The following is a 17,480-nucleotide window of genomic DNA, read 5'->3' on the forward strand; positions in this document are numbered from 1 at the left end:
TCTAAAGATAAACAAGTAAATTAAAAAAATTATTGTGCACAAAAACAGTAAGACATTAACAAGCAATAATAATAATAAAAGCAAAAAATTTCAATCTTTATGTAGAAGCAATTTAACGGGGGTGCGACATCGCCTTAAAGAAGGTAATTTTTAAGTTATAGTCAGTTTTTTGAGAAATATAGTTGGCTTGTCGGGCATTTTACACATTTGAGTTGGGTGAATTTTAGTTTTAAGGACCTTATTTTTTTTAGGAAGCAGCAGGTTTACCGCCCCTCATTTTTATCGTAGAATTGCCTCTCTCTCTTTCTATATATATATATATATATATATATATATATATATATATATATATATATATATATATATATATATATATATATATATATATATATATATATATTTATATAAACATATACGTAAAAAAATGTATATACATTAGGATGATGCAAAATATTTTAGTTTGGTTGCCCTTAAGCTTGCTCTTGTTCTATATGATAATGGTAATTGTTAAGCAAAATTTGAAGTAAATTGGATAATATTTAGAGGTTGCCATGTTTTAGTCATATTTTTGGTGTAAGGTGAAAAAAAATTTCAACTTTTTATTTTTATTTATTTTTTGTTTAGTTAATATCATGTGGACTGTTGATATTTGTTTAAAAAAAAAAGCTAAATAAATATTTAGTCCTGTATTTTTTGTGTACTACTAAGGAGTTATAATAGCTTAGCTGGAGGGAGAACAAAGCCGAAAATGAATTAAAATCGCGTTACAGTCTATGTAGCGTAATTATTCCAGAAGCAAGTCAAAATGGCGCTTTTGCAAAAAAATGGAAAATTTTAAAACATAATCAATAAGCTTTGAGAGTTGTAATCAAAATGGATTAATAAAAGAAAAGTTTGTTAGATATGTTTTTAACAACTATTCGATCAATCAAGAAGTTAATTAAAACAAAAATCACGATTAAGGCAAAGTAATTGTTTCTTGCTTGCCTCAATTATAGGTATAAATATCAAAGTTTTAGACTCTCTACCTAAATCTCTACTACTTATTTGAACCTTATTTTTTGCTTACCTGTTTACCTATAGGTTATTTATGTTCTTTAAAACTGTTATTTCGGCCAGGAACTTATTAAATCCCTCCAGGATTTTATTTTGTGTTGGAGTATTTTTGTCGGATTTGTAAGCAAATATAGAAATATAAAACTTCTTTTTGTAAACCCGGCACAAATACTACCAAATTCTTATTTAGACATTTATTAGTTAAATTCTAATCTAGAAATTTATTATTAGTCGTTCAAAAGCACAACAAAAAATAGCAATAAACTAACTCTAAATATTGTTTACGAATTCTTTAAACTTTTATTTGCAATCGTTTATAACGTTTTGAAACAATATCATTGGATAATTTTTGTTAAACGTGGAATGTGATTGCTTAACTTTTAATTATGATAAATACGCAATGTTTAATAGAAAATTATTTTACAACCAAGACTGTTCCTTGAAAAATGACGTATTTTAACTTCGTTCTCACTCCAGTCTATGATAACTTCTTGGTACTACATAGAGTAGATTAGGGTAATATGAGCACCTTGGTAATATGAGCATACTTAAAGATTTCTTAGATGTAAGCAGTGAAGTTAAAGTTGCTATGTATTTTTTGAATCGACTTTATGTGGTGACTACAGGAATCAGTACAATTAGCGTAAATCTATATGCAGTAATTAGCGGGTATCATCTAATTAAAAAGCTGTTAAACTTTTTGCGTTTTTAAAATAATATCATCACGCATGAATAAATCTGTGGCGCGAAATTTTGGTGCTAAAATAATGAAATTAATTTTTTTATAAAGAAAAATATGTTAGCTAAAAATCCAATCCTATTTGGCTTGAAAAACAATGCATAGAAACATTTAGTTTTGACTTTATTTAAAGATGCCATTTTTGTGTAATATGAGCATGCTCAAATTATCCAGTGATTTTTATTGAAATTACCTAGCTTAAAGTCCTAAAACAGCAGTGGTTTTAATTGGTTTTTTGAATAAAAATAAAATATAGTAAAACTTTTAAATATTTTAACAATACTAAATATTTTTCTGTAATTTAAATTCAAAAAAATGGAATTTTTATCGTTCAAAGGTTTGAGTTGATAAAATTGAAAAAATAACGAACTAATTATTTTTTTCTTTTTCTTGCGGAAAACATTGTAGTATTGTTTCAACAAAAAGTGGCTTAAAATTTGATCTTTTAATGATAAGTTTTGTTAATAACGAATCATTATATTCCAAAAATTAGTTCTAATTGTCAGGTTGGTATTTTTTTTACAAAACTAATGTTTTTTGTGAGCTAATTTAAAGTGCTCATATTACCAAGTGGTCTGGGTAATATGAGCATTTTTGTGACTTTTTTAAAACCTCTGTGTTTTTGAGAAAAAATTTCGGATGCCCAAATATTTAAGTGGATCATGAGAAGGGATCCCTAAATATTGTTTGTTTGCAAAAAATTTTGGATCCAGCTTAATTATTTTTGAAATTATTCCAATTTTTGCTTAAGGTGCTCATATTACCCTAATCTATAATATGCACTAAACAATTAAAAATCAATTATCTATCATCTTCATCAGGGTAGAATTTGATGCAACTGGATATTTTTTCCGGTGAAGATCAACCAATTGAAGAAGAAACTATTTTTAATTTTCATCCTTCGTAATGTTTGAGTTAAAGGATGTTATAAGTGCTATGCCGCGTTCTGCGCAATTGTTGATGATCTTCATTTGACAAACTTTGTGCTTCATTTCAATGTTGAATTCATATTCCACTCTTAAGATACTTTCATTAAAATGATTCAGCTTTTTCTTTGCTTTTCTTCAAATTTAAATCGGAAAGTTCTGAAGACAATGGATTATGACAATCAAATGTGATGGCATCAGATCTATTGAAAAATGTCTTGGCTGCTGTTTTAGGTTGTTTGCCATGTCTTTCTTGGTTTTGTTTTTGACACGGGAATTAAAGAAAGACAATTCTACTGAATGTTCAGAAAAATACCAGAGGTGGTGAGCAGCTTTTGCTGCAGCAGTTGCCATTGAACAATTTAAATATTCTTGAACTGGTTGAAAAGGCTTGGCATCATTGAGTAGTGCTCTATCAGCTAACGGAGCTTCTTTCCAAAACTGTCTCTTTATAAATGCCACAAAAAGACATGTCTGTCATTACTTTTTTTCCCCTTGCAATACTAACATTTCTTCATGAAGTTTGATAAAAACATCACAATTGAAAAATTCTTCATTTCCTGTAGAGTATAGCTCTTTTTTGGTTGATGGCCACTGCTTCTGAAAATGGTTAAAAGTCCCACTTGAGGTCCTCCACTGGTTCCAAATGCAGTTGTGAAAATGAGCATGACTTCAAACACATGGTGCTTGCATGCTATACGTATAAGATTATGGTTAAGATTCTGCTCCATTATTGTGCAGGCACCAATTTTTAACCCAGTGTTGGATAAATTAGTGTCAAAAACCAGTCATCAACATTTTCAATCAAATTTCCAATCTTTAAGAGCTTTTATACAAGCATCAGCCTATTGCTCACTAGTACTTCAACCAATCTTCGGAACGGCCAGCAATTTTTCCATCCCATCATGAGTCACAAGTATGGTAATTCTATCATTTTTCAATGATATCAGTTAAAAGCTTTACATCTCAATGCAAAAGAAGTGGATCATTAGGAGAGATATTGACCTTGTCAGCTGTAATCACCGCTTCACAAACCAATCGCTTTGTTTTTGCGGATTGTGGTGCATGACAATGATAAATCTTTTACTGAGTGACCAAGAGCCTGAGCCACTCTAAAAACGAAGATCGCGCGGCGATCAGAAATATTAACCCAATTAAGAGACGATATAACACTATCTAATAGATTTTTATTTTATTTTTCGTTGAACCAATTGTGCTGGACGTAGAAGGAATCTGATATTCATCATCATCCGAGGAACTAGAACTACTTCCAATCAAAATATTAAATGCTAATCAAGAAGGAACAAGTTCAGTTTTTTTCATCAGTGCTTCCATAGCTGTTAAATTTTGATCAATTCCTGACATACTACAACTTTACGGATCTTCTTGTTGTTGACATAAGAATGCTTTGTCTTGATCGCTTTTTATAACTTCTGATGCATTCTTGGTTGCTATATCAAAAAGTTCTTCAAGGTCAGCCTGAAAAATTCCTTTTTTTGCTTGACAGCTGTCCAATTTTGATCCTCTGTGTTTTTTCAGCGGCAGATAATTGATTCAAAGCTTTTTTAACTTGATTTCAGCATTATCAATTCTTTGAGTTAGTATTCTTTCTTTCTCCCATAAAACAAGAACTGGTTCAATTGTTGCCCGAATACTTTTATTCGCTTCTTGTTTCTCTTCTAAATGGTAGAAAAACAACTTTCGAAGAACATACTGTCAGACTTCCTTCAGACGTCCTGAAGGAAGTCTGACAGTCGACAGAATTTAAGTAGGTTTACTAATAAGCCACACCTCAGCAGAAGCTCTTGTGGTTGCCTTATTAATAATTTCTTGTTTAGAAATATAAAATTTATATTATCTGAAATTTTTATTCATTATTTGTTAATTAGTATATTAATATTATTATATATTATAGTATATCAATATAAGTATTAATATTTGGTTAATTTATCTTATAAAACATGGCAACCCCTGAAATTGCTTCTATCAGTTTAATTTCTAGTATACATGATCCCAGGTGATAAAGGAACACAGAACACAAAGTTCTAAATGAATGCAAAATGTTTTATTTGCAATAATTATGTAACTAAGAAAATTAAATCGAAACTTTGTATATGGTTGTTACAGTAAAACTTATATATTTTTGAAATATGATATGCACGGTATTTAAGGGGTCATCCATAAAGTACGTACGCTCATAGGGGGGAGGAGTGAGGTATTCAAAAAGCGTATCAAAGCGTATGGGGAGGAGGAGGAGGTTTATTTAAAAGTACGTACTTCGATTTTCAAATTTATCACAACCAGCTAATCAAAAGAAAAAGTTAAAATTCAGCGAACATACTTAAGTTTGGAGTTTGCACAATGTGTGAAAGTGTCCTATTTGGAACATCAAAAAATCATGTGGGCGTCCATTCACACATGCCACCTTTTATATAGTGGTCCTGAGTAAAGCGTATTTCAGGCAACCTATTTTTTTGAGTCGACAAAAAACAGGTTTTAGCAGTGCCATGGCTAATGGGTCGGAAACTCCCCAAAAAAACGTGTCATTAAGGTCTCAAAATCTTCCTAATTTTACCGCTAGGTTTTGCTAAAATAAAAAGCTCCTTAAATTAGCAAAAGGGCACAAAATTTTCTGCTCCCCCTCCAATTAAGGGGTATGGGTAGTCTACCCTCGGCACAGGGTTTTAGGCTTTGTTTTTAATATTAATGATTTCGCGTAGGACTCGTTTTTTAAGGACTTACTAAAGAGAGGTAAATGAAAAAAACATCCGCCTTAAGTATAGTTTGTTTTTATTTGATTTGTAAACAAAAAAATCCGAAAAACAAAAAAGGTATAACAGGACAATACCAGGAATCAAACTCCGTTACCGCCGCAGAGTGGAGTATTTGTATGACAAAATCGCTCAAAAATCAAAAAATCAAGTTTGCATAAAAATCTTATTAACTTTATTATTTTCAAGCTAAATAATTGCTTCATTAGATTATATTTTCCTTTTGACGTATTTTTGTTCAGAACGAGGCGTTGTTATTTGAAATTTCGTGGTAAAAAAAATTCAAAAATTTGTGACATTTGCAATTGCAGCTATTATCATTGTTCAGTTATGAAAAAATAAACGGCTAATTATGGCAGAGGAAGGTATGACCTATATTTTAAAATAAAATTACATTAATTTTCTGTTGTTATTGTACATAATATAAAGCGTTTTTATGATGGACAATTTGAGTTTTAATTTTCATATAAAATTATAAGATAATAACGTTTTTGTTAACAAGTATGGTTTTGTCGAGTTATAATTTTTTTACGAGCAATGACTATAGGCTGTAAACAATCAGATACTTTTGTAAAATTATCCGCCACTTTTTATTTTAGCACTTCAAAAATAGTGTGTAAACTATTTCGTAATATACACCACCTCGTACAAAGTCTTGAAATAGCTATAAAATAAGTTCTTGTTGTCTAATTTTTAAATATTTTTGTACAAACTTAACCAAACTACGTCAATCTTAAACTGTATCTAATATATTAAACTATTAAACTATAAAATCTCAAACAAAAAAATCTATTTTATTTGTCGTTCATTAAGGACACACCACTATGAATTACTTATTTTATTATTTATCATGTAGATTCAACAGAAGCCAAAAAGTTGTTCTCTAGAAGAGAGTTACATGAAATAATGAAAGATTGTAAAGGTAAAAAATTTGATGAAAAGTTTTCGTTGTTGGAAGAACACCTTATATATAAGGTGTTCTTCCAACAACGAAAACTTTTCATCAAATTTTTTTATCAAATTTCTGTCGAATTTTTATTGACCAATAAGGTAGCTCGATGTTTGATTTGATTGTTTATTGTTTTTTATAAAACTTTGTTGTTTATAACATGCAGCTATACATCTTTTCTTGAAATCGCTCTTAAGGAATTTTAAAATTCTTGTTATGGTACTCTTTTGATCTATTGGATATTTCGTAACTGTTACAACTGTTATAACAGCTATGAAATATCCAATAGATCAAAAGAGTACCATAACAAGAATTTTAAAATTCTTTAAGAGCAATTTCAAGAAAAGATGGATAGCTGCATGTTATAAACAAGAAAGTTTTATAAAAAACAATAAACAATGGCTCAAATGAATCATCGAGCTACCTTATTGGTCAATAAAAATTCGACAGAAACCTGGACGACCATCAAAGTTATTTATAGAAAGTGATTGCAGCAAGCGTCGAAAAACTATGGGTTTGCGCAAACAGGTAACTGTTGATGAGTTGACGTATGCAGCCAGAATGAGCCAGCACACTTCAGGAAATACTGATGTTTCAAAATTTATTAAAGAAATCACTGCCACGCCTATCACAGGAGCAAAGAAATACCGAAAAACATTTAACTCTGCTTTTAAAAAGTAACTGTCAATAAATTAACACCTCAAAAAGCACTGGAACTGTTTGTAGAAGGCAATTTTACCAGAAAACAGTGGGAACTTATTAAAGTAGAAACAAAAATGTGTATCCCTGCTACTCAATAATATAACAAGCCAAAAAAGAATGTTACCCTAATAAGGAATTGATACAAGTAATCGAAACAACAGCTGAAATTCAACTACAAGCATTACTTGACCACACCACATTACGCTTATATAAATATGTCTCAGAGGTTGTAGAAAAGTGTTCAATTGAAGAACAGAAAAATATAGTTTTAATATCAAAATGGGGCTGTGATGGATTGCAACAAGCAAAATTTAAGCAAAAATTTCAAAACAACACCGACAGTGATGCAAATATTTTTTAAAGTTCTTTAGTATCTCTGAGAATGATTGTTAAGATTGATGGCCAACAGGAAAAAATTATATGGCAAAACCCAGTCACCTCATCTCCAAGGTTCTGCAGGCCCATTCGAATACGTTTCATTAGTGAATCTAAAGACATAACAATGGACGAGATAGAGCACGTAAAAAACCAAATAAGGAATCTCAGGGAAACAAGGTTGCCCAATGAAATTGAAAAAAAAAAGCATACTTTGCTTTTTACAATGGTAGATGATAAAGTGTGCAACGCTGCAACTGATACTTCATCAACTATGAGGTGCTACATTTGTGGACAAACATCGAAAGATTTTAATAAATTGATTAAAAAAGAGCAAATCAATACAGAAACCATCTCATTTGGACTCTCGATTCTTCATGCAAGGATTCGCTTTTTTGAATCGCTTCTTCATTTAGCTTATAAAATACCTTTACAAAAGTGGCAAGCTCGATCAGACGAGGAAAAAAATTGTCAAAGAAGCAAAAAAGAAAATACAAACATCTTTCACAGAAGAATTAGGGCTTCAAGTAGATATACCTAAAGCAGGGTTTGGAAATACGAATGACGGCAATACGTCAAGGAGATTTTTTTCAAACCCGGAATTATCTTCACAAATAACTGGAATTAACTTGGATTCGATAAAAGGTTTACACGTTATTCTTGAAGTCATTTCAAGTGGATATAAAATTGATGCTTTAAATTTGACGCTTTTGCTCATGAAACTGCTAAACTGTATATCAATTTGTATGGTTGGTATCCAATGTCTCTAACTATGCATAAAGTTTTCATGCATGGTGCCGAAGCAATAACTCATGCAACCCTCCCTATCGGCTAGTTATCCGAGGAGGCAGCTGAAGCCCGAAACAAACACTTTCTGTAGTACAGACAAAATTTTAGTCGAAAGTTTTCTCGTATCGACTGCAATACGGACGTATTAAATAGGCTGCTATTAAGTTCAGACCCATACATAAGTAGTTCTAGATCAAAACAGCACAAAAAAGCGTTGCCTTTTTCCAAAGAAGCAGTCAATATGATCTCAGCATGAAGCTTTAATAAGCGAATATGTCTTTTATTAATAATAAATTACTCTTTAACAAATTTTATAATATTTTTTAGACAAAAAGATTGAAAGAGACAGGTATCCTATAAGAAGTTCCACCCAGAGTGGAACTTCTTATAGGATACCTGTCTCGGATGAAAGCTAGAGGTCTTCTTGTGTTCATAATATACCATAAGGCAAGAATCCATCTTATTATCAAATCATTACTGTAAACCACCCATTACACAAAATCAGTCACACTACACATATACTTTGCTAAAATGAGTAGAGGCTGCCTGCCAACTGTTTTATAAAACAAGTAATTCTACTCCACATCAGATACTTTTCATAATACAATCACAATCAGATAAACAGTTTCTCTGTTTATCTGTAAAAATTACGAAACACATTTTTGTACATCCTACGTTTACCTGTAAGTGTATTATTTCCAAATGATTCTAGATTACTAATGCTTCTTGTCAAGAAATAAATATACAAGATATGGTTACTGTATTGTTGTCATTCTATTTGAATATTCTAGAATATTTAGTTATAACAGTTTTATATATTTTTATGTGACTAATATGACTTTTCTATAACTTAATTGACTGTATGACTTTCCACATTTTATAAGACTATATGACTTTAAATGAATCTACGGCTGGCTTATGTTATAGTAGTTTAAATGAATTTAAACTAATTTTGTACTAACAACTCATACTAATAACACATGCTACTACAGTATGCGTACACACATACTTTACATTAACTATTTACATCGCATGCACAGCTTTAAGAAACTGAATCAGTTCACAACCCTTACTGATCCAAATTATACTGAAATAAATCACTATGCTTACTGTCACCCATGTCAAAAAACCACCTACAATTATATACAAGTTAAACTGAACTCCACCTAGTGTCCTGTGGTCTCGGTGTTAATACAGAAGCTTGTAGCAATTGTCCTGATAATATACCCTGAGATAAGTCCTTTTGGTATAACACAAAGGGATACTTTAACAAATAAGATACCTTGCTGTACCTAAGAGTTGAACCTCTTGTTGGAATACCAGTCTCGGATGAAAGCTGGAGGTCTTCTTTTGTTCATACTGTACCATAAGGCTTGAATCCATAACATCCGTAAGTCATCCATGGCACGCATCTATAATGTAGGTTTACTTTATTAATAACACAAACTACATGGTATACGCTAATAAAACGACGGACACTTGTGCGTCACATTTATGCTCTACACTAATAACTTTTAATTTGCACAACATTTAATTACACTTACTTTCCTCAACTATTGTTTATTATTTCTGTTCATATTTACTACATTAACTATGATTAATTTTTAATATTTCTCTTCCTAAAGGCTCTTTTTTTTTCACTAAACGTCTGTCCTTTTGTACTTTTATTTCAATCTGCGACACCCTTTTTAACTTATTATGCTTCTCTTAGGCACTGCTCAGTGCAGTTTATTTAGAATGCATTGCATTCAACACAAAAAGTAATATTTAGTGCATTTAAATATCCTAATAACACGAGAACACAATAAAAAAAAAATGAGACTCCCAGCTATAGCCTCAGTTTTCTTTAATCCGGCACTGATGCTAATTATATTATAATGATAATTGTAAGAAAAAAAAATTCTAAGCCGTCATCTACTTTTCATTGTCAGTCTCTGTGATTTAAATTTGTTAAGGGAGCTCAAGACCTTCTTCGTAATGATAATACGAATCTTCCAGAGACGTAACAAGAGAAGTTTTCAAAAAAAAAGCATTTTACCTCACTCTAAAACATGCGTGTGTGTGTGTATGCGTGTGTGTGTGTGTGTAAATAAAAGGAAATACAATGTTGTGCTATATTGTAAAACATACAAATTCTGAAAACCACGGGGTATTTTCAAATACTGCCACAGATATTGAGAAACCTAACATTCTACTACTCAATTTAACATAAGAACCTACTATGTTATCATACTTGCAAGACATTTCTGCGTAATGCAAAAATACCTATTTAAGACCTACATTTATTTAGGTTGTAGACCTATTTAAGTTAAAGCGCGATGCTGAAATGACTAAAAGTTAATACTTTTCCATTTTCTTGTTTTCAGTGATGCAAACTTGTCAATAATTTCATCAAAGTTGATTTTGAAAGAGTTTTCATGTTCAATAAATAAAATGTCCAAACTAGATAAACGTTCTTGACTCATCGAACGTAAATTTTATCAATTTAAGCTTAGAGAAGCTTCTTTCATAAGCTTAAATTAATAAAACTACGTTTTTAATTTTATTTTGAAATTAAAAAGGTGTGTTTATGATAAAATTTTCGTTTTTAATATTATTTAATTTTACTAGCTACTATTACAGCTATTGTTAAAAATTCTTATGACCAGAAAAAGATAACTTTCTTGCAAGTGTCGTTTTGATGACCACAAAAAGATAACTTTCTTGCAAGTGTCATTTTGATGACCACAAAAAGATAACTTTCTCGCAAGTGTCATTTTGATGACCACAAAAAGATAACTTTCTTGCAAGTGTCATTGTAGAATCCAAGACAAAATATTTTATATTGCATTTCAATTCTTTTACTCTTGTGGATTTTTGTGAACTTTCTTGTTGCTTGTTTGGAACACTGTGACGTCAAAGGCGATGCACTTTATTGCTCATTTCGGATGGATTCAGCTTATTGCAACTTTTACACAATCAAAGATTCGTAAATACCAGTACTCAAATTAATCAGTTTAATTATAGCTTTAGCACCGGTGTTAATTTTTGGAGTTTTTCTTGATCTAAAAACGGTACTTCCAAGAAACTTACAAAAATTCAACCTTTATGAATATTTCTTGTTGAAAGTATTGTCACTGCAAACATCATATCGTTTCTATCTTTGCATCTGGCTTTAGTTTATTTTTAATAACTTTTGTTATTTGGTATAGATAGCATGATCGCTAAACAAACTTTGAAAAGTATCTTTATCAATGTCATAAAAATTTTGATATCTTGAACAACATTAGTGGGAATTTTGAGATCATTGGCAATAGGGAAAATTTTTCCAATATTGCCAGAAAACTTGTTGTTTGAAATTGTTTTGTCATCAAAATTTGTTCATTTGTATCCAAGAGACAAACAATCAAAATAAATTTGGATTGTTTGTCCCTTGCATACAAATGATTGGCTTTATGTTTTTTTCTAAATTATGAATAATACTTTTTTCCCAGCCTAAAAAATAATTGTTTAAATAGATGCATGAAATTTAGCACGTCTTATATATTTTAAAGATCGTTATACTCTCAAGCCAAGCCTCTATTATTTGAAATGAAAGTTTTTAATACATGAGTACATGTATTAAAAATAATGTATTTTTAATACATGTATATATGAGCTTAATGTTTTTAATATTCTTTGTTTTATGTTTAAATGTAAAATCAATTCATCCCCAATTTCTTTCCATAATTTGTATTCATCAAAAGATAAAAATAAATACATTTTGCGCAATGATAAATTTATAAGGCAGCCCATTTTTCAAACAAATCGTTTTTCAAATAAATCATTCATTTTTCAAACAAATCGGACATTCTTATGGAATAAAACAATTTAAAAAAATTTTACTGAGGATTTTATTCATCAAAATAACTACTCTTCTTTTAAACGAAAGCTTAAAGAACTCATTTTTATAATCGAAGATTTAACAATATACTTTCAATATTTTTTAGTGATTTTCCTTTTTACCCTCGATTTAAACATTAAATATGTATCATCAACAACTGTAATATGCAATAATGTATCTTATATTTGTAACGGAATATTTTAAGTTACTTATTTTGTTAACTTATTTTCTATTTTGTAAATATCTTATAAATTTTAACACGAACATTTCTTAGCGGTACTCGACAACAAGACCGTATGGTCTTATACGAGTTCCAGCGTTCTTTTATTATTTAATAACGATCATTATATATATATATTTTTTTATTGTTATATATTTGTATTTTAAATATTGTAACGAAAAAAAGCGTAATAAAAAGAACAAAAAAAAAAAAAAACCAGATGCTAGTTCTTCATTTTCTGTTACTCTTGCAGTAGCAATTGCTACTGCAAGAGTTTTAATTTAATTTAATTATTTAATTATAGGTTCATTAGTTTAAAAATTGCTTAAGCAATTTTTAAACTAATGAACCTATAATTAAATCTAATGAACCGATAGTTTTTTTAAATTAATGTTATCTAATTACCCGATGATATTGCCTGCTTCATATCTATACCTAGCATTTGCACCTCGATATTTAATATCCAGTATTTTGCAAAAACTTTATTATAAAATGCAAAAAAAGAATGATACCCTTTGACACTTTCTCGGTCTACTTAAAAATGAGTTTTAAGAGCTGCAACTTGTAAGCAAGTGCTTTTTGCCTTTCTATTTAGGATTAATTACGTTTCAGTTAATCTGGGTTAAGATAAAGTGTTTTTTTTTCAAATGTTTATAAATTAACTAAATCTCTCCATTTTGCAATTTAAGGTGTTTCATTATTAATAAACTGTTACTAGCCGAGTTTTTCTGTCAACTAAATGTTTCTTTTGTGCTTCCATAAGATGGACCAAGTTTCTTATGTGCTTTCATAAGACGGACCAAGTAATCAAGTAATACAAAATCTAAGAACTAATCTAAGTTAACTAAGATTTTTTATTTATAGTTTTGAATTTAGAAGAAAAAGGTTTGGTTAACTTTATTTCAAAAAGTTAACCAAACCTTAATTACAAATAAATGATTCCAAATTAATTGCTTGGTAATAATTGCAATTACTTTACCATTACATATAGAACTTTCAGTGAAGGATACAGCATTTTTTGGTTTTTGAACTAACTTCCAGACATGAAGCAAACTCCAAACATCTGTATGTTTACACTTATGTCAAATAATGATGCCTTGCAAAAATTGCGATTATTGAAGGCTGAGAACAAAAAAGCTCTAAAATTTCATCCCCCAACCTGCCGCAAACGTGAGAGCATCAAGTTGACACAATAGTTTTTTTTGCTATTCTCAACTAAATTTTTTTTCATCGATAAATTTTAAGTATTATTGTACAATATCTAAGCTTTCAAAAATTATGACCATGTAAATTTTTAACCCCCTCAAATAAAGAGTTCAAACGCCAAAAAATGCGTCAAAAAATGCTGGATCCGTCACTAAGAACTTTCTATGTTATCTATAACAAATTTGTATTGTTCTAGTGAAAAGTCTGATGTCAGATTACTAACTCGTAAAACTCTTGTAAAATCGGACCAACGTATGTAAAAACATTGCGAACATCAGCTGTGTTTTCCAATGCAAATCCAACGTTGATCCAATGTCATACTTTTAACAATAATATAGATAAAAGGCTTTAATACCAACGCAACTAAAAACAGCTGGTGCAGATACATTGGGCCAATTAATATAAAACCATCACAAAATTTGATTGTTTTTACGATCTAAACCCAACGTTAATCTATTGTAAATAACCCAATATATATATATAAAAATGTATATATATAGGGTCGTTCATAAAACAACATTTTTTGAAAATGTCTGATGGGACCCGCTAAATGTGTTTTATGTAAATAATTAATACTACATTTAAAAAATTTTTGAATAAAAAATTTTTTTTTGGGGTCGCACAAGACCCTTAAACATCAGACGGGTTCCTAATACTTTGAAAAAAAATGTTCTTTAAAAGCATATCATATTGGGTCTCAAAAGAAGTGAAATTTTATAAAACGTCCAAAAACATATATATATATATATATATATATATATATATATATATATATATATATATATATATATATATATATATATATATAAAATATATACACATATAAAATTTGTGAAGTGTATTAATACTTGTAAAATGTATGAATTCCTTACTTTAGGGATGTTTTTATTTAGATGCAGTTACACGTTGTTCAAAAATAAAAAAGAACAATGCACAAAGATATATTTCAGACTGTTTGAGGTTTGCACCATATTGATTAGATGGTGGAAAACGTGCATTAAATCAGAATAAGACTAATGACAGAAAGCGATAAAGATACAGTTGAATTTGATATTGATGATGAAGATAACGATAACATGATTTTATCAAGGTCTTTTTAAAAACGATTTTAATTTTGTATAATTTTTTTTCTAAAAATGTTTGAATTATATTTTTGGTTTTGTTTGCTTTCAATAATAATTTAGGTACCTGCGTTAAAAAAATGGTTAAGGGTTAAGGGGGAATTACTTGTAAAACTATAATAACAGTTAATAGTATATTTTAAAATTAACTAATAATAATAATAATAACAATAATACTAATAATGATAACAATAATAATAACAATAATAATAATAACAGTGATAATAAGTGAAAGCTGTAACAATTGACAATAAGATATGGAGTAGCAAGATATTATACTATGACAACTATTATAAGTTTAATAGCTTTTAACAATTTTGTACAAAAAACAAATATTTTACGGATTTAAAGAGTCACGGCGCAAAACACATTGTATTTTTAAGGTTTATAAACTCGTATATAAGTTCGTTGAACCAAAGCTAAATCAACGTTAATTAACATTGATAATCGGATTTTTTTCAACGTTGATCTAACGTTTACTTTTAACGTAGATTTGCGTTTCCATTTTAACCAAAAATCAACCATTTTTCAAACTGTAATTTCAACGCTTTTTCAACGTTGTTTTAAAAGATTGTTTGAATTTTTTAGTTTTAAAATTGTTGTTTATACCACTAATGTTATAAACTGGTTTTCTAAAATTCTATTCTAAAAACTGCACCTGCCTATAATAATATTTCCAAAAAATGTATGTTACATTTGCAAGAAAAACTTGAAATAATTACCTATATGGATCAAAAAAATTTACAAAATGATAAATCTGAATTAATTTCTAAATGCAGACATGAAAATAAGTACCCCTTAAGATCATAAAAACAAATGACCAAACTAAAATTATCTTATTTCTAAAGAAATCTTTTTCACAACTAATTTTTTTAAAAATAATGTAGCTTATGTAACCCCTGGTTGCAACATAACTACAGTTTTCATAAAATTAATTATTGCAATTCCCAACTTCCTGTGAAATATTTTTTTTATAGTTTGAATTTTTTTATACTTAGACATTCATCCTGATGAACCTGCTAAAGGAAAAACAGACTGTGGAAGAAATTTAGATAAGTGTTTTTACTAATTTAAAAACATTGAGCACTCTATTTGTAGAATACACTTAACTTTTAAATGTATTTTCTTTTATATTTAAACACGCATTACACCTTATAGTCAGGACGCTACATGTAATTTTTTTTTTGGAAATGATGTGGATATAGAAAAAACTAATTAAATAATTCAACATTGATGTCCTCAATGAGAAAAATTTTACGGGCCATTCTGAAAAATCTTAACGGTCAAATTATAATCAGTTATTATTACTGTTACGTTAATCAGTTATTATTAATATTTTCATCATTGTCTTTATTGTTACGTTGTAAAAACAGGTATTTATTATATTATTATTTCCTTGAAATGTTATAACTTATTTTGGAATTTTTTTTATTTGATTTCGGGGCATTATTTGGTACTGATGATGTTACGCTAAAAGTTTTTTTAAAATCAAAGATTCATTTAATTTTTTTAATAAGAGCTTTTAATTACATACTTGATCAGTTTCAGAAAATCTTAAACTTGCATCAAAATTACTCGAGTATATTATTGGAGTATAATATTCTGTTAAGCTATGGTAATTATCAATTTTGTTTTCAGAATATTTTTACACGCGCAAGAAGTTAACTGCAAAATATCTTCTGTAGCAAAAATCCTGGCAATAAACTTTTATGTATCTTTGTTCATTTGCATTATTTCACTTCAACCCACGTAACTGACTAAAACAAAATGGGTTGCATCAAAGGTAAAAGTGCTGCCAATCTTGGAAAAAATTGACTTGTACTCTTCAGATTCCGTAAAAGACATGCGTAAATAGCAACATATGTCAACCCGATCATGAAATACAGCAACAACGGCTTTTTAATTGATTTAAAAGATCTTTCTCTGTTTCTTGCACAAAATCTAATGTGCACAAAAAATTGATGCAGAAGAGGTAATTTTAGTCTAGGCTCGTAGCAATTCGTCTTTATTAGAAGGCCATTCAAAGTATATTTCCACCGTTAAAACCTCATTGCGAATCTCTTGGGCAACTTGATCCATTTATCTTTAATGATCTTACTCTTCTCAATGGTATTGTTGAATAAAAAAGAATAACCTTATTTTAATAACCACAACTGAATAGTAGCTTTAAATTCTGCGATAACAGAAACATAGAAATCCTTCTATCTGGAATTTATTGTCTGTCTGTGCAGTTTTCCCTATAAAATTCAATTCATTTGCTTTATTCTATAATTTCTAAATTGTTTAAAGCGCGTTCTCTTACATAGTCAAAAAGCAAAGGCATGATTGTTAAAAGTAACAAGACCAATGATAGTGTAACTTTAAGGAGATTTTACTTTGCTATTCTTTGCCCTATATACTTGCCATAAGTCTTAGGATATCAGATTTACTTATAGGGTTTTCTTTGACGTTTTTTTAGGACTTTTAGTTATGTATTTTGTTAGCGCTTTATATCCATCCCTATCTTTATTTGTCTTTTTGGAATAGTAAATGCAGCATTATTCATCAGCAATAACTTTTTTCTAAAACAAAGAAGTTGTTTTACCTTTATAATAATATATAACGGTTAAAACATGAAAACTGAGGGTAGTTTGTTTTGCTTTGTATTTCCAACCCAGAGGTTTTAAATTTACTTAATCTATCTCTTTTCCGAGATGCAGTTCTACGCTCAGCGATTGATCTATCAACAATGCATACACTATCGTTTGCTGTTTCAGCTTTATCT

At 29.4% G+C, this 17,480-nt stretch overlaps 1 long non-coding RNA gene across 1 annotated transcript; it reads left to right on the forward strand.

Moving 5' to 3' along the window:
* Positions 1–38: 38 nt before the first annotated feature.
* On the forward strand, positions 39–14,694 carry LOC136086523 (uncharacterized). The gene is made up of 3 exons (XR_010641393.1): positions 39–143; positions 5,735–5,857; positions 14,489–14,694. It is a non-coding gene; the product is annotated as an uncharacterized LOC136086523 (long non-coding RNA).
* The last annotated feature ends 2,786 nt before the right edge of the window (positions 14,695–17,480 follow it).

Source organism: Hydra vulgaris, chromosome 10, assembly GCF_038396675.1.
Source record: "Hydra vulgaris chromosome 10, alternate assembly HydraT2T_AEP".
In the NCBI taxonomy this organism is placed as follows: domain Eukaryota; kingdom Metazoa; phylum Cnidaria; class Hydrozoa; order Anthoathecata; family Hydridae; genus Hydra; species Hydra vulgaris.